Raw genomic sequence first — 19281 nt, 5'->3', positions numbered from 1 at the left:
GCAAGAACGAGCAGGCCTACAGCACGTTCGACAGAGAGCTCCTGGCCCTGTTCCTGGCAATCCGGCACTTCCATTTCCTCCTGGAAGGCCGGCCGTTCACCGCATTTGTGGACCACAAGCCGCTCACTTTCGCCATGGCCAAAGTAACCGAACCCTGGTCCGCGCGCCAACAGCGCCAACTCAACTTCATCTCGGAGTTCACCACGGACATCCGCCACGTCGCCGGCAAGGACAATTTGGTGGCCGACTGCCTCTCAAGACCCTCGCTCCACGCAGTGCACCTGGGCGTCGACTACGCCAGCATGGCGAGAGACCAGGCCGCCGACGTGGAGATCCAGGCCCTCAGGATGTCAACCACCAGCCTCACTCTGGCCGACATCCACTTCCACGCAGCCAGCACAACCCTCCTGTGCGACGTCTCAGTCCCCTCGCCTAGGCCGGTCGTCCCATCCGCCTGGCGCAAGCGAGTTTTCGACATCATCCACGGCCTCTCACATCCAGGGATGCGTGCGTCTCAGAAACTCATGTCCGCCAAGTTCGTCTGGCCTGGACTCCACAAGGATGTGAGAGACTGGACCAACACATGCGTGACGTGTCAGCGCGCTAAGGTCCAGCAGCACACCAAGGCGCCATTGGAGTGTTTCCCAGTGCCCGAGAGGTGCTTCGACCACGTCCACGTCGATCTGGTAGGCCCCTTGCCGCCGTCGCACGGTTTCACACACCTGCTCACGATCATCGACCGTACCACCAAATGGCCCGAGGCAGTTCCCCTCGCCTCCACCACCACGACCGACGTCGTGCGAGCATTCGTCTCGACATGGGTGGCCCGGTTCGGCGTGCCGACCGACATATCCTCGGACAGAGGCCCCCAGTTCACCTCCCACTTGTGGAATGCCATCATCGCCGGCCTCGGCACCAAGTTGCACAGGACAACAGCCTACCACCCGCAGGCCAACGGGCTCTGCGAGCGCTTTCATCGTTCCTTGAAAGCCTCCCTCCGCGCCAGCCTGGCCAACACCAGCTGGATCGACAAACTACCCTGGGTCCTCCTGGGATTGCGCACCGCGCCCAAAGAGGACCGCCGCGCCTCCGCGGCCGAGATGGTCTACGGCCAACCGCTCAGAGTACCAGGCGACTTCCTCCCCCTGACAACGGAGCCGTGGTCGGCCGCCAGACAGCTTTCCCTGCACCAGGACGCGGCCCAGAAATTCCGTCCAGTGCCCACTTCGCAACACGGCCTGCAGCCGTCCTACGTGCCTCGGGACTTACGACATGCGGAGTTCGTCTTCGTGCGCTGGGACGCGCACAGAGGCCCGCTGCAGGCACCATACACCGGCCCTTTCTCAGTATTGGAGACGGGGGACAAAGCTTTTCTTATCGACGTCGGCGGGAAGCCGGACCTTATTTCAGTAGACCGCCTCAAACCGGCGCATCTGGACCTCAGCTTCCCGTTTCGTCCGGCTCTTCCCCCACGGCGGGGCAGACCTCCCGCGTTGGCGGCGGCCCCACAAGAGGACCAAGACATGCCAGAACCTTACTTCCCGGCCGCCGCCCCACCTTTGCCGGCAGCTCGTCCAGCCAGCCCACCGGCAGACCAGCCGCCAGACCAGCCGACGAACCAACCGGCCGACCTCCCAGACAGCCCTCCTCACACGCCAGATGGCTACTACAGCCGCTACGGCCGTTTGGTCAAACCTCCGCAGAGACTGACTTTTACAGTTAACGAGGATTCTGGGGGGGCGTATGTGGCGTTGCCACATTGGGGAAACACTGTGTGTATGTAGATAAACCTGTATAATCCCCTTTTAACTGCTGTATTCCCCTCCCCCCGCAAGACAGTTGCAAGCTGAGAGGAATAAGGCATGTTCAGACTTGCCTGCTGCTGAGAGAAGGAAAACCAATCAGGTTCCAGCAGGTGACCAATCCGTGAGTCATCACAGGCTCGCGGGCTTTACGAATTCAGTACTGTATTGTGAGAGTTGGAGTAAAGACCTATTTCTTGTAGCTCGCTGTGTTGCCTATTTCTTTACGCGGGAGACTGTAGTCTCCCACACTCCCGAGCAGCTTAGTCAGTCTTCCATTGATAGCTGAGTCCGTCCTGTTCAGGCTGTGGCAAACCCCCACCCACCCAGTGGTCACCTTCTACTGAGTGGCGCTCACAGCAGAAATTCCAAAAAGTGTCAGTGAAAGAAAGACTGTTCTCCAGGGATTCCAACACTTAGCTTTCTGTTCCTTTCTCATGGGGCCTAGTGCTATCAACGACATGCAGGAGCCTTAGGACCTGTTGTACGTTTTGTGAATATACTTGAGGAAAACTCAAATGGGGGAAGTTCTCAAAAATTCCAATGCCACCCTGCCCTCCCCACCCCCACACACTCCACTAGCAAAAGAGTGGTGAGGCGAGACCTAAATACACCGATGGAAGAAGACCAAGACCACACCTCCATCAAGGGTCATCTGTGTCCTCAGAGCGGGCAGTCCACATCTGGAAGAGTGCATCAGAGAAAGAAAGAAAGAAGGAGAGAAAGAGAGAAAGAAAGAGAGAAAGAAAGAGAAAGAAAGAGAGAAAGAGAGAAAGCAAGGAGAGAAAGAGAGAGAGAAAGAGAGAAAGAAAGAAGGAGAGAAAGAGAGAAAGAGAGAGAGAGAGAAAGAGAAAGAAAGAGAGAAAGAAAGAGAGAAAGAAAGAGAGAAAGAGAGAGAGAAAGAGAAAGAAAGAGAGAAAGAGAGAAAGAGAGAAAGAGAGAGAGAAAGAGAGAGAGAAAGAGAGAGCGAAAGAGAGAAAGAAAGGAGAGAAAGAGAGAAAGAGAGAGAGAAAGAAGGAGAGAAAGAGAGAGAGAAAGAAGGAGAGAAAGAGAGAGAGAGAGAGAAAGAAAGAGAGAAAGAAAGAAAGAGAGGGAGAAAGAAAGACAGAGAGAAAGAAAGACAGAAAGAAAGACAGAAAGACTTGCATTTATATAGCGCCTTTCACAACTTCAGGATGTCCCAAAGCACGTTTAAGCCAAGTACTTTTCTTGGTGTACTCACTGTTGTATTCTAGGAAATGCAGCAGCCAAATTGCGCACAGCAAGGTCCCACAAACAACAATGTGACAATGACCAGATCATCTGCTTTTATGTGTGGGTTGAGGGATAAATATTGGCCAGAGGCACCAGGGAGAACTCACCTGTTCTTCTTCGAAATTGTGCCATGGGATCTTTTACCTCCACCTGAGGAGACAGATGGGGCCTCGGTTTAAAATCTCACCTGAAAGATGGCCCCTCCGACAGTGCAGCGGAGGCTCCTCCAGTACTGCAACGTAGTGCCAGCCTAGATTCTGTGCTCAAGTCTCTGGAGTGGGAACTTGAACCCACGACCTTCTGACTCAGACGTGAGATTGCTACAACTGAGCCATGGCTGAAACAGTGGAAGCTGCCCTGATGAAGGCTTGGAGAATCGGAGTGGTAGCCTACCACTCCCACGGTAGAGCCATGGCCTGGGAAGGACCAAAGCTGAGAAGGGCACAAATTTTAAAAGTTCACCGAAGAAAGCACTGAACCACTAAAGGTAACGCAATTGTTCTCCCTCCGGGATCAACTACTTTTGGCTGCAAGTCTCCTGGGGCCTCTCCAGGGGCCTCACGCTAGTTATCAGCTGGAGAGAGTTCCGCTGAGGCCTGTTCAGGTTGTGCTGGGTGGAATCCCCAGGGAAGCCCCCTTGATGTCGGGGAGAGAAGAAGGTGGATGATTCGCGCTCCCCGCCTGAAAATCTCCCAGCTGTACAAATGGGGTGAAATCCCAGCAGGCCCGGTTTCTGCTCCACTTCCTCATCTCCAGCTGGCAATTCCGCTGGAGAAGCACCAAGGCCCGATTGGAAATTTACAGCCCAAATGTCTTTATGTGCCTGAAAGTTGGTGTATTTGGGTTATTTAATGAAAATTTTTGAAGTGAGGTACAAAAGCTATAGCCAAAAATGTCTCCTCAGTTGCTGGAATATTCAGGCTCTAGTTAACCTATTAACCCTTATCACGTGCTAGTTTGCATCTAGAAGTTTATTAAAATCTTCCATTCCTACGAATCTGTAATCTGAAATTTTGTGGCCTATTTAAATGAGATTGCAGCAGTTCTAGCTATTCCATAATAATTGTGTGCTTACAATATACTCTACCTCACCCTAAGTAAGAGCTGGTCATGTAGTCATGTAGTCTCATGGCATCAGGTCAAGCATGGGCAAGGAAACCTCCTGTTAATTGCTACCTACCGCCCTCCCTGAGCTGATGAATCAGTACACCTCCATGTTGAACACCACTTGGAAAAAGCACTGAGGGTAGCAAGGGCACAGAATGTACTCTGGGTGGGGGACTTCAATGTCCATCACCAAGAGTGGCTCAATAGCACCACTACTGACCGAGCTGTCCAAATCATGCTAACATAGCTGCCAGACTGGGCCTGCGGCAGGTGGTGAGAGAACCAACACAAGGTAAAAACCTTCTTGACCTCATCCTCACCAATCTATCTGTCACAGATGCATCTGTCCATGACAGCATTGGCAAGAGTAACCACCGCACAGTCCTTGTGGAGACAAAGTCTCATCTTTACACTGAGGACACCCTCCATCGTGTTGTGTGGCACTACCACCATGCTAAATGGGATAGATTCAGAACAGATCTAGTAGCTCAAAACTGGGTATCCATGAGGTGCTGTGGGCTATTAGCAGCAGCAGAATTGTATTCCAGCAAAAGCTGTAACCTCATGGCCCGGCATATCCCTCACTCTACCATTACCATCAAGCCAGGGGATCAACCCTGGTTCAATGAGGAGTGTAGAAGAGCATGCCAGGAGCAGCACCAGGCATACCTAAAAATGAGGTGCCAACCTGGGGAAGCTGCAACACAGGACTACATGCATGCTAAACAGCAGAAGCAGCATGCTATAGAGAGGGCTAAGTAATCCCACAATCAACGGATCAGATCAAAGCTCTGCAGTCCTGCCACATCCAGTCATGAATGGTGGTGGGCCATTAAACAACTAACGGGAGGAGGAGGCTCCATGAATATCACCATCCTCAATGATGGCGGAGGCCAGCACCTGAGTGCAAAAGACAAGGTTGAAGCTTTTGCAACTATCTTCAGCCAAAAGTGCCGAGTGAATAATCCATATTGGCCTCCTCCTGAGGTCCCCACCATCACAGCAGCCAGTCTTCAGCCAGTTCGATTCACTCCATGTGATATCAAGAAATGGCTGAGCGCACTGGATACAGCAAAGGCTGTGGGCCTCAACAACATCCCAGCTGTCGTGCTGAAGACGTGCTCCAGAACTAGCCACACCTCTGACGAAGGGTCATCAACCTGAACTGTTAACTCTGTTTCTCTCTCTCCAGCATTTTCTGTATTTATTTCAGATTTCCAGTAGATCTGCATTATTTTGCTTTTGCAGCTGCACCTCTAGACAAGCTGTTCCAGTACAGCCACAACACTGGTATCTACAAAGCGGAAAATTGGCCAGGTATGTCCTGTCCACAAAAAGCAGGACAAATCCAATCTGGCCAATTATCGCCCCATCAGTCATCTCTCAATCATCAGCAAAGTGATGGAAGGTGTTGTCGACAGTGCTATCAAGCAGCACTTACTCACAAATAACCTGCTCATTGATGCTTAGTTTGGGTTCCACTAGGAGCACTCCGCTCTAGACCTCATTACAGCCTTAGTTCAAAAATGGACAAAAGAGCTGAACTCCAGAGGTGAGGTGAGAGTGATTGCCCTTAACATCAAGGCAGCGTTTGACCGAGTGTGGCATCAAGGAGCCCCAGTAAAATTGAAGTCAATGAAAAACTCTCCACTGGCTGGAGTCATACCTAGCATAAAGAAAAATGGTTGTGGTTGTTGGAGGCCAATCATCTCAGCCCCAGGACATCGATGCAAGAGTTCCTCAAGGCAGTGTCAGAGGCCCAACCATCTTCAGCTACTTCATCAATGACCTTGCCTCCATCATAAGGTCAGAAGTGGGGATGGTCACTGAGGATTCAATTCAGTGTTCAGTTCCATTCGCAACTCCTCTGATAATGAAGCAGTCCACACCCGCAGGCAGCAAGACCTGGATGACATTTAGGCTTGGGTGACAAGTGATATTCACACCACAGAACATAAGAACATAAGAAGTAGGAGCAGGAGTAGGAGCAGGAGTAGGAGCAGGAGTAGGCCATGCGGCCCCTCGGGCCTGCTCCGCCATTCAATAGGATCATGGCTGATCCGAACCTAGACTCACGTCCACTTCCCTGCCCGCTCCCCGTAACCCCTAATTCCCTTATCAGCTAGGAAACTGTCTATCTCCGTTTTAAATTTATTTAATGTTGCAGCTTCCGCTGCTCTCTGATGTAGCAAATTCCATAGGTTTACCACACTCTGAGTGAAGAGGTTTCTCCTCATCTCAGTTTTGAAAGGGCAGCCCCTTATTCTAAGACTATGCCCCCTAGTTCTAGTCTCAGGCAATAACCATTTCCAACAAGAGAGAGTCTAACCCACTCCACTTGACATTCAACGGCATTACCATTGCCGAATCCTCCATCATCAACATCCGGGGGGTTGCCATTGACCAGAAAACGAACTGGACCAGCCACATAAATAATGTGGCTACAAGAGCAGGTCAGAGGCTAGGTATTCTGCAGCGAGTGACTCACCTCGTGACTCCCCAAAACCTTTCCACCATCTACAAGGCACAAGTAAGGAGTGTGATGGAATACTCTCCACTTGCCTGGATGAGTGCAGCTCCAAAAACACTCAAGAAGCCCAACACCATCCAAGACAAAGCAGCCCGCTTGATTGGCACCCCATCCACCACCTTAAATATCCACTGCCTCCACCACCGGCGTACCGTGGCTGCAGTGTGTACCATCTACAAGATGTACTGCAGCAACTTGCCAAGGCTTCTTCGACAGCACCTCCCAAACCCACAACCACTACCACCTAGAAGGACGAGGGCAGCAGGTGCATTGGAACACCACCACCTCCAAGTTCCCCTCCAAGTCGCACACCGTCCTGACTTGGAAGTATATCGCCGCTCCTTCATCGACGCTGGGTCAATACCCTGGAACTCCCTACCTAACAGCACTGTGGGAGTAAACTACACCACATGGACCGCAGCGGTTCAAGAAGGCGGCTCACCACCACCTTCTCAAGGGCAGTTAAGGATGGGCAATAAATGCTGGTTTTACCAGCGACGTCCACATCCCATAAACGAATAAATAAAATAAATGTAATCATTGAACTTAATGGAGCTGCTGCCAACTCCAAACTCATATACCAACCATTGCCAACTCTTGGCTCCTCGGGAATGACACTTGTCTGCCTGGCACCAATGGGGGGTGAGCAGCCGGAAATTTAATGAAAAACACCTCCCACTCACTTGCCGCCCAACTCGATTTTTGAGTGGGGCAAAAACAGGCGGCCAGCCTGCCCCGTCCAGTGCAGCCGAGCATTGAACAGCCTAACATTGAAGGGCTTGCCGCAGGCTGCTCAGAAAACCACCAGAAAAAGCTGTGACGCTGATTTCGTGGGGTGCGGCGGAGCAGTCCCACATCTTTCCGGTCTTTCCGTCACCCTCACCCCCTCAACATAACCTCTTCCCTCCCCCCTTTAACGGCTCACTTCCAGCTGGCCTCCGCAGCAGTGGTGTGGATTTCCATCCCCCTTCCGTTCTGCGAGCTGCCTGTCGGGGCTTGTTCAGCACTGACAGCTCAGCCATATGATTAGCGATGAGAACTTGACAATGCAAACGGTTTGAACCTCTCACTTCTCCCGTGAGGCTGGCAGTGCGATCGATCTACCCACCTCCCACTCGTTATGCATCTACAACAAAAACCTATCCTCCTCCAAGCTCATGACCCTACTTCAAGAGTTTTTCTCCTTCGAGCTGAGATTTGATAGAGTTGTTTAAAATCACAAAGGGTTAAGATAGAGTAACTAAAGAGAAACTGTTTCCGAGGGCTGAAGGGTCGATAACCAGAGGGCACAGATTTAAGATGATTGGCAAAAGAACCAGAGGCGACATGAGGAAAAACGTTTTGGCACAACGAGTGGTTAGGATTTGGAATGCACTGCCTGGTAGGGTGGGGGATCCAGATTCAATAGTAGCCTTCAAAAGGGAATTGGACAAATACTTGAAGGAGAAAAAATTGCAGGGATATGGGGAAAGAGTGGGGGAGTGAGACTAACTGGATTGCACTTTGAAAGAGCCAGTGCAGACTCGATGGGCTGAATGGACTCCTTCTGTACTGCACTATTCTATGATTCAATGATGATATGATTTTGCCAACTCTTGGCAGTTCCAATTTCAGAAACCAACCATTGCCAGCTCTCAAGTTCATTCAGTAACACTTCTCTTTCTCGTCTGCTGCTGACTGAAACCATTATGATGTTTGGGACAACTCTTGAAGAGGACGAATTTGCAGGGTGATGGGGAAATAGCTGGGCTTTGGGACTGACTTGGACAGCTCTTTCAAAGAGCCGGCACATGCACGACGGGTCGAATGGCCTCCTTCTGTGCTGTAAGATTCTATGGGGGAGAAATTCGTTTTAGCCAGTTAACTGGAGTTACCGGCCACTGAAAATGGCCACAACGCTAACGGAGCAAAATTCATCGAGGGGGATGGAGATTGTTGGCGCAGCGCTTTCCTGCCGTACAACACCGTCCTGGAGGCATTGCTGGAGGCATCCGAGGCGAAGTTTGTGTGCAGGTCCAGCGTTGCAGCTTCCCACAGCCTCTGGAAGCGAAGCTGTGGAGCTCACAAGAAATGAAGAGGCCTGAAAATTAAAGAGGCCACGCACGCTGAAGCAATAAAATTAAAATGCAGTGAAACAATGCAGCTTAAAAAAATATTTGATGTTAGAAAGAAGTCCCAAATGTGAATATTCAGCTCGTAAAGTTGAATTCCCTTCCTAACCTCAAAAAATGAGAAAAATGCCTCAGCATTATGAGGAGAGATTGGGTCGATTGGGCTTATACTTGCTGGAGTTTAGAAGAATAAGAGGGGATCTCATTGAAACTTACAAAATTCTAACAGGACTAGACAGACTAGATGTAGGAAGGATGTTCCCGATGGTCGGGGAGTCCAGAACCAGGAGTCACAGTCTAAAGATAAGGGGTAAGCCATTTAGGACAGAGATGAGGAGGAATTTCTTCACCCAGAGAGTGGTGAACCTGTGGAATTCTCTACCACAGAAGGCAGTTGAGGCAATTCATTAAATATATTCAAGAAGGAGTTAGATATATTTCTTAAGGCTAAAGGGATCAAGGGATATGGGGAGAAGGCAGGGACAGGGTACTGAGTTTGGATGATCAGCCATGATCTCATTGAATGGTGGAGCAGGCTTGAGGGGCCGAATGGCCTACTCCTGCTCCTATCTTCTATGTTTCTATGTAGCACTAACACAAATGGTTCAGCGAACCAGGGAAGGGCCATCACATGCAGCCCTCCAGCTTTGAGCAGGGAGTCAACACTGCAAGACAGGCCCTCTACCCACAGGGGCCAGGAGGCCCTCCAGAAAGAATGATGTGGGAGTACATCACTAAGGCCGTCACTGCCAGCAGTGTCACCCCCACCACCTGGCTCCAGTACCCAAAGAAGCTTCATGACCTGAGACCACTGCACTATTCTATGATTCTATAACTATATGATTTTGCCAGCTCTTGGCAGTTCCAAATTCAGTAATGGCCACCGCCATTTTAGCACCATTTAATGGCGTTACGGAGTTACACTCAGGCCACACATTTCTCGCCCTATGATCCTATGATATCTGTTACAAAGTATCTACAGCACAGAACCAGGCCATTCGGCCCAACAGGTCCATGCCGGTGTTTATGCTCCACACAAGCCTACTCCCACCCCCTCTTCGCCTCACCTCGTCAACATATCCTTCTATTCCTTTCTTCCTCATGTGTTTACCTAGCTTCCCTTTGATACATCTATGCTATTCAACTCAACTACTCCCTGTGGTAGTGAGTTCCACATTCTAACCACGCTCTAGATAAAGAAGCTCCTCCTGAATTTCCCATTGGATTTATTAGTGACTGTCTTATATTTATGGACCCTAGTTCTTAGGAATGTGAATTTTGTAACATTATAGACAAAGGCTGCAATCCTGCACCTGTGCGCCAAGAATGAGTTCAACATGCAGTCAAAAGGCCATTAAAAAGACAACCATGCACTAGGGTTTATTTCTAGAGGGATAGAATTGAAAAGTAGTGAAGTTATGCTAAACTTGTATTGAACCTTGGTTAGACCACACTTGGAGTACTGTGTACAGTTCTGGTCGCCGTATTATAGAAAGGTTATAGAGGCACTGGAGTGGGCACAATAAAGATTTACAAGGGAAATACCAGAAATGCGAGGGTATATATATCAGGAAAGGATGAACAGGCTGGGTCTCTTTTCTCTTGAAAAGAGAAGGCTGAGGGGTGACCTAATAGAGGTCTTTAAAATTATGAAAGGTTTTGATAGAGTGGATACAGAGAGAACGTTTCCACTTGTTGGGAAGAGCAAAACTAGAGGCCATCAATATAAGATAGTCACCCAGAAATCAAATCGGGAATTCAGGAGAAGTTTTTTTACCCAGAGAGTGGTGAGAATGTGGAACTCGATACCACAGGGAGTCATTAAGGCGAATAGTATAGCTGCATTTAAGGGGACGCCAGATAAGCATTAGAGGGAGAAGGGAATAAGGGTTATGCTGATAGAGTTAGGTGAGCAAGGATGGAAAGAGGCTCGAGTGGAGCATAAACGCCGGCATGGACTGGTTGGGCCAAATGGCCTGTTTCAGTGCTGTATAATCTGGGTAATCCGATGTAATTCAAACACTTAAATGTTTATTAAAGGTTAAATTAACATAGATACTCACGGCCAACATCAAGATTACATTAAATGCGGCCGCGGAAGATGCAAGCGTTACAGTCGAATGAGCTCAACCCTCCCAATGTCTTTCTTCTCCATCTCCCAACCTCACTTTTAAACTCAGCTAAAAGGCCAGTACATCGCCTCCTCCATAGCCTTCACTCTTGTTTTACATCAGACATTATTAGCTCAACATACCAAGACTTCTTGAAAGGGTGGTGGAAGCAGATTCAATCATAACTTTAAGGCTAAAGGGATTAAGGGATATGGGGAGAAGGCAGGGACCGGGTACTGAATTTGGATGATCAGCCATGATCTCATTGAATGGCGGAGCAGGCTCGAGGGGCCGAATGGCCTACTCCTGCTCCTATCTTCTATGTTTCTATGTTTCAAAAGCGAACCGGATGAATACTTGAAGGGAAAACAATTACAGGGCCATGGGGAAAGAGCAGGGGAGTGGGATTAATTTGACAGGTCTACCAAACAAGCTTAAAATGTCCAATTGCGCAGTTTTTGCTCTCAAACAACTTTGGGCACTTGAAAATAAGCTATATTGTGACTGTAGTGTATGTACCCGTCTACCTTTAAGGGAACTATTGAATGTAACCGTTCACCTTTAAGAGGACTACTTTCGGTGTGGCACTATTTGTTTGGCTTCTGTATACTGTAATACCGATAGTGACCACACCAGTATATAAGTGTTGTGGCAGGATTGCTGGGGCAGATTCGCCCAGACCTTCGAATAGTAAAGACCTGTTTGTTTGTTACTTCTGAAGTCTGTGTATTTATTAGCTGCACAACCCACAGACTTTACAGTGGCGACGAGTCCGATCGTACCCTGCGGCAAGATTACCAAAGCAAGAAGAGCGTCGAAGAGAGGCAACCGCCCTCGTCGTGCTGCTGGAAGAAAACACGAGGCTGCAGCAGGAGAAAGGAGGAAGACTTTAGCAACAAAAGCTTCCATTAGCAACAGACACTGACTACCCTTCTACCACGGTGCGGAGTGAGCCGATCAGCAGGAAACAAGGCGGCCGCGGAGACTGTGAGTAGGGGAAGGTGTAGAAGTATCCGGAGGATAACGGCAGAGCACTCGACCTCGGTCGAGGGGGAGCTGAGTCGGTCAGAAGTTGGGTCCAACGGCGTCGGGTGACAGCCGGACCGCGATCGGCGGCGGGCAGCGACCGCAGCCACGAAGCGCTGAGACTGGGAGTAGGCGCGGGAAGAGAAACCCAGCGCAGCCGGGGAGGGAAACACCGGTCTGCGAGAGGGCTGGGAGGCGAACAGGAACCGTGCGGGTGGGAGAGAGAGACAGAGCCGAGCAAGGGGAGAGAGACTGCGCGAGAGCCAGTCCAACGGCTGAGCTGTTCTCCACCAACGGGGTACCCAGCGCCGGTAGAGCCGTGCGAGCGGGAGGAAAAGACAGAGCCGAGTAAGGGGAGCTGTGCGGAAGCCAGCCCAGCGGCTGAACCTGTCCGCTGTGGGGAAAGCGTACCCCTTCCACCAGGGAAAAAACGCAGGAAGCCGCCATTAGGCGGAGAAGACGATTGAAGTGGGCGGGGCGAGAAGGAAAGAGCGGGAAACCGCCATTTTCGCGGGAAAACCGCCATCTTAGAAATAAACAAATAAATAAGAATACTTGAAGAAATACTTGTGTTGTACCCAAGGAAAGAAAGATGCCTAAGCGGGCGGACATCAACGAGTTCAATTCGGAGATAGAAGACTGGGCCACGTACGTAGAACGTATTGAGATACATTGTAAGGCTAACAAAATAGCTAAGGAGGAAAAAGCTTGAACCTTACTTAACATGATGGGTGCGAAAACATTCGGGTTGTTGAAGCATCTTCTCTCACCAGCTAAACCGGCAGATCAGACTTTCGATGATATTGTAGCAGTGCTGAAGGATCACTTGAACCCCACACCGTTGATGCTGGCTGAACAATTCAAATTCTACGCAAGAACGCAGAGGAAAGACGAAAGCAATGCGGAATACTTGGTCGAACTGCGTAGGATAGCGAAATACTGCCAGTTTGGAGGGAATCTGACAGAGGCACTGCGTGACAAGTTCGTATGCGGATTGTCCAAAGAAGGAACACAGAGGCGACGACTGGAAGAAAATGACCTCACACTGGACAGGGCTGTCCTCATAGCTGCATCGCACGAAGCCGCAGCGAAAGGAACGGCGGAAATGCAGCTAAAGGCGGCGGCACTAGGGGTGGACCAAATTACTTCGAGCACAACAAAATGCTACCGTTGTGGGAAGACAACACACGACCAGAATCAATGCTGGGTTAAAAACCAAGAATGCAGGAAATGTGGCAAGATCGGGCACATAGCTAAGGTATGCCGGTCAGGAGCAACGTACAACAATAAGAAGTCACCACAAAAATGGTACGGAAAGGTACAAGAGGTGACTAAGAAGAGTCTGAGGGAACAGAAGTCGGTCTCACACTCCAAATGCAAAGGACTGGACGGTCTGAGAATTCACAACGTGAGCAATGAAGCTGACCGACAAACTATCTGGATAACGCTACAGATTGCAAAGGTCCAAGTAAAAATGGAAGTGGACACCGGATCGGCGTTGACGGTCATGAATAAGCATGACTATAAAAAAATTTTCAAGCATATTCCACTACGGGATACGGAACTAGTACTACAGACATACACGGGGCACAAAGTATTCCCCATCGGAATGATAGAAGTCAAGGTGAGATACAAGGATAAAGATCATCACCGGTTGGACCTGTATGTATTGCCTGAGGGAGGACCACCACTTCTGGGACGGGAGTGGATCCGAAAAATAAAGTTGGACTGGCAGTCACTAAACACCATGACGGTGGATTCCGAAAAAGAGGATGTCAAACCTGAACGGTTGTCCAGAATATTGGACGAAGCTAAGGAGGTATTCCAGCAAGGACTGGGAACACTGCGAGGTATTAAAGCAAAGGTTAAGATTGCAGAAAATGCAAGCCCAAAGTTTTTTAAGGCCAGATCGATACCTTACGCAATACGACCAGCTGTGGAGGCAGAACTGGAAGAACTTGAACGATCAGGGGTTCTGTCAAAAGTGGACTGGAGTGAGTGGGCCACGCCCATTGTTCCCGTCATGAAGTCCTCACCGAGTAATAAGCCAGGGGGACCGGGGAAGGTCCGTATCTGCGGAGATTTCAAGATTACTGTGAATCCGGTGCTTCACACGGTACAATACCCGCTTCCGCGGGTTGAAGATATCTTTGCTTCGTTGGCTGGAGGGAAGCATTTCACGAAAATAGATCTGGCTCAAGCATATCTACAGATGGAGGTTGAGGAAGAGTCACGCCAGTACCTCACCATCAACACTCACAGAGGCTTGTATCGCTACAATAGACTGGTCTTTGGGGTAGCTTCGGCGCCAGCAATTTGGCAGAGGGCCATGGAACAGGTGTTACAAGGAATTCCAAGCACGCAGTGCTACTTAGATGACATTTTAATCACGGGAAAAGATGAGGAAGAACACCTCACGAATTTGAAACTGGTACTCACCAGGTTGAAGGAGTATGGCCTTCGGGTTAATCGCAAGAAGTGTGAGTTCTTCCAAAAACGGATCTCATACTGCGGTCATGTCATTGACCGAGAGGGACTGCATAAGTCACCTGAAAAGATAGAAGCGGTCGTGAAGGCCCCCGCTCCAGGAAACGTATCACAGTTAAGATCATTCTTGGGGTTGATTAATTACTATCACAAGTTTCTGCCAAATTTATCCACGGTGCTGCATCCGCTGAATGACCTGTTGCGGAAAGAAACACCATGGAAGTGGAGTGAAGAATGCAAAAAGGCTTTTTGCAGAAGCAAGGAGTTGATTACCTCTGAAGAAGTGTTGGCTCATTTCAACCCAGCATTACCCCTTCGTCTAGCTTGCGATGCTTCCCCGTACGGAATTGGGGCAGTACTCTCGCACAGGCTACCAAATGGCTCGGAAAGGCCAGTGGCTTTCGCGTCCCGATCATTGACACCCGCGGAGCGAAATTACGCCCAAATAGATAGGGAGGCCCTCAGTCTTGTGTGGGGCGTGAAGAAATTCAACCATTACCTACAATGTAAAAAGTTCACATTGCTGACAGACCACCAGCCGTTGGTGTCCATATTCAACCCAAATAAGGCCGTTTCCACCATGACAGCACAAAGGTTACAAAGGTGGTCCGTGTTACTTGGGGCACACCAATACGAAATTGAGTACAAAAGGTCTAAACAGCATGGAAATGCTGATGGGTTGTCACGCTTGCCATTGCCGATGGTAGAAGAAGCGAGTATAGTGGACCCAGTAGAGTTGTTCCACTCATCCATAGTGGAGTGTCTACCGATAACAAACTCAATGATTGAGAATGAGACAAGGAATGACCCGACTCTTTCACGAGTCTATGATGTAACGGTGGAGGGATGGCCAGCACAGAGCGAACCAACACTGCAAGCATTTGCACAGAGGAAAGAACAACTGTCAGTGTGTCGAGGAACCCTGATGTGTGGATCTAGAGTGGTGATTCCACCCAAACTCCAAAAGAAGGTGCTAAAGGAGCTGCACGAAGGACATCTGGGGGGAGTAAAGATGAAGAATCTAGCAAGAGCGTTTGTGTGGTGGCCAGGCATTGATGGAGACATAGAGGAGATCACGAAGAACTGCCTAGGATGTCAGAGGGTTCAGGACGCACCACCCCAGGCTCCTCTGCATCCATGGGAGTGGCCCTCATCGCCTTGGCAAAGAGTACACATCGACTTTGCTGGTCCATTTATGGACTCGATGTTTCTAATAGCGGTGGATGCCCACTCCAAGTGGCCGGAAGTAATTAAGATGACCACCACCACGACGGAAAAAACCATCACAGTGTTAAGGACTATGTTTGCTCGGAATGGCTTGCCGGAACAGATCTGTTCTGATAATGGACCACAATTTGTGTCCGAAGAATTCAAGAAATTCTTAAAGAGCAATGGGGTTAAACATTACACGTCAGCCCCATACCATCCCGCCTCAAATGGATTGGCTGAAAGGTTTGTCCAGACCTTCAAGAAGGCCGTAAAGGCCATGAGTAATGAAAATATAAGTCTGCAACATAAGGTGGATAGCTTTTTGTTGGCATACCGAAATGCGACACATGCAGTCACAAATCAAACTCCCGCAATGATGTTCTGTAATAGACGCCTAAGATGCCGGCTGGATTTACTAAAACCAAACGTCAGAAGAGACGTAGAGAACCGGCAATTCCAGGGCATGAACGACAGGGTCACTAGATCTTTCCAGATCGGTCAACGAGTTTTGGCCCGGGACTACCGTACTGAGAAATGGCAGCCTGGAACTATTGGGAAAAGGCTGGGGCCATTGATGTACACCGTGGACATTGGAGACAATATAATAAGGCGCCATGTTGACCAAATCATAGGGTCCGCCACAAATGGGCAACCGACTTCACCACCTTATCCGGGTAATGTTGAAACTGAGATACCCAGAACACCTACTTCCGATCTAGTGATACTGGAGTCAGCTGAACCTGACACGGCTTTTCAAGCCGAATCGACCTTGCCAGAAGCACCTCCTAGCCCGCCTGAAATGACGACACCACTGCGGCGTTATCCGGACAGAATCCGGAAACCCCCGGAAAGACTGAATCTATGAACTGTCTTACATAAACCTGTATATATGTTAGAATGTATGTTCACTATGGACTTAGTAAGTAATAAGCTAAAAAGGGAGGATTGTAGTGTATGTACCCGTCTACCTTTAAGGGAACTATTGAATGTAACCGTTCACCTTTAAGAGGACTACTTTCGGTGTGGCACTATTTGTTTGGCTTCTGTATACTGTAATACCAATAGTGACCACACCAGTATATAAGTGTTGTGGCAGGATTGCTGGGGCAGATTCGCCCGGACCTTCGAATAGTAAAGACCTGTTTGTTTGTTACTTCTGAAGTCTGTGTATTTATTAACTGCACAACCCACAGACTTTACAGTGACGTGCAACAGTTATGTAGGGAACGCAGGAGCCAATCTGCACACAGCAAGGTCCCACAAACAGCAATGTGATAATGAACAGAAAATCTGTTTTATTTAATGATGTTGACTGAGGGATCAATATTGTCCAGGACACCGAGGAGAATTCTTCTTCAAATTAGTGCCATGGGATCGTTTACATCCACTTGAGAGGGCAGACAGTTTAACGTCTCATCCGAAAGATGGCACCTCCTACAGTGCAGAACTCCCTCAGTACCGGATTTTTGCCAGCCTAGATTTTTGTGCTCAAGTCTCTGGAGTGGGAATTGAACCCACAACCTTCTGATGCTCCTGCTACCCCTGGCCCACAAGGAACCAAATAACATTTTTAAAGCTTTCCTTGCTGGGCCTCTTCTGGCCCTGCCTGCCGTTCCTGTCAGGTTTGGCCTGGCGGCGAATCCATCACTGCTTCCCCCACTCAGGCCTCGGGTTAAAACAGCGGATTGGGATGTCATCGGAGCCTGATCTGCATATTTAAAGATGACTCCGCCGGCTTGGTGTGGGTGTCCTTGCCACCTGCAATTTAAAATTGCAGTCAGGTAGATCAGGGTGGGAAAGGTGTCTGTAAGTCATTGCGTTCCATTTTAACTGCCTCCACTCCACTGCCCCGGTCTCTCCCCATACAAGATACATTTAGCTAAGTTTCCCCTTTAAGGGAGCATTCTGTCCAAATGTACAAAATAAAGTGGCCCAGAACACTTTCGACAACACTGGGGCTGGAATTCCTCGTTCGTTCTGAAGGACTCCCACCATAATTACTCCTTCATCTTCCCCTGCTTCAATAGTGTATCTACCCTCCCCTTATAAAATATCATAGTCTGCGACTCAACTAGTCGACTGCTGATTGGAGTTGCACTGTCTTTCACAAGCCTGTGCTGAGATATTGTGACTCTTTGGGTATGTGCCTAATAATGACTGTTGGTAATAGTCGCATACAAACACCTGAAGGACTCATATGGCACCCGTCTTTTAACGGAGGACTTAACCCCATTAAGATAAACAGATTAGGGCTCCCTTTAGCGTGGCCGTCATCCAAACAGGCTAAGTGTTCGCCTGCTAATAACAGCAACACAAATGTCTGGGCTTTAGTCTCGCACTCACTGAAATGCTTAATAACTCCTCATGCTATAATGAAGCATTTATATTGCAGAGCTGTATTTTCTCAGCTCGTTTCACCCTGGCGTTCTGTGACATGACAAGGTGCAGGTCTGTAGTTCAGTGAACCAAGCAGGCCTCTGTGGCAGCGAGTCCTTTCACAGAGAGAAACACCTTCTTCAGACTTACCAAGCTGCCTCACAGCACTTTCACAAAACCATCTGGAACAAATAAGATATACGGCAGGACTCAACCATTAACTGAAAATAATAAAGCAAGGAATCAGTCTGCTATGTAACTCTCGGACACCCAAAGGCCTTTAGTAAACCATTGAGCTGCAGGAACTCCGCCCCCACCCTTTGGCTGAGCTGGTGTCCTCCAAAAACACTGCGCAGCTAGAACATAAGAAGATAAGAATTAGGAGCAGGAGTCGGCCATTCGGCCCCTCGAGCCTGCTCCGCCATTCAATGAGATCATGGCTGATCTTCGACCTCAACTCTACTTTCCCGTCCGATCTCCATATCCCTTGATTCCCCTAGAGTCCAAAAATCTATCGATCTCAATCTTGAATATACTCAACGACTGAGCATCCACCGCCCTCTGGGAAAGAGAATTCCAAAGATTCACAACACTCCGATTGAAGAAATTTCTCTTCATCTAAGTACTAAATGGCCTGAGACTATGTCCCCTAGTTCTGGACTCTCCAGCCGGGGAAACAGCCTCTCAGCATTTACGCTGTCAAGCCCTCTGAGAAGGTTACACGTAGCTGAGCCGCAGAGAGGAGAAAGCCCCTGTTTGATCCCTGGGCTGTACTGAGTTAACTAATCACAGGTAGGACGACAATATAGAAGACTAAAGGGGGAGGGGCGGCGGCGGGGGGAAAGCAGCCACGTCTGACCGACCTCCACTGGTTCCTGCTGGATGAGATACGAGAGGGCGACTGGAAACTCGAGGACCATCGTCCAGCGGGAGTCAATGGGCCCGAATCTGCATGGAGTGCGACCCCGAGCGATTAGGCCAGCTCCAGGCCCAACGGTGCCCTCCGGCATTGACCCTGCCAGAGTCTGCGGGGGTCAGCAGGAGGTCATCTCATTTGCATGGGACAGGTGGGCACCATTTCAGGATACACCTCTGGCGGCCACCGGCCCCAATACTGCTGGAAACTCCGGCCCCTTTCTGCCTTGGGGGAATGGGGGGCGGCGTGTGTTGCTTAGGGATCACCGAGTCCGGCATTGGTGGATCAACTCCTTGGAAAGGGGGCCAAACTGGCTGAATTTTGCTTTGGGAGTCCATGGCAGTCCTACCCC

Source organism: Somniosus microcephalus, chromosome 3 (genome assembly GCF_052327205.1).
Source record: "Somniosus microcephalus isolate GS21.2 chromosome 3, FLI_Smic_1.0, whole genome shotgun sequence".
Classification (NCBI taxonomy): Eukaryota; Metazoa; Chordata; class Chondrichthyes; order Squaliformes; family Somniosidae; genus Somniosus; species Somniosus microcephalus.
Note: the sequence above shows the minus strand (reverse complement) of the source record.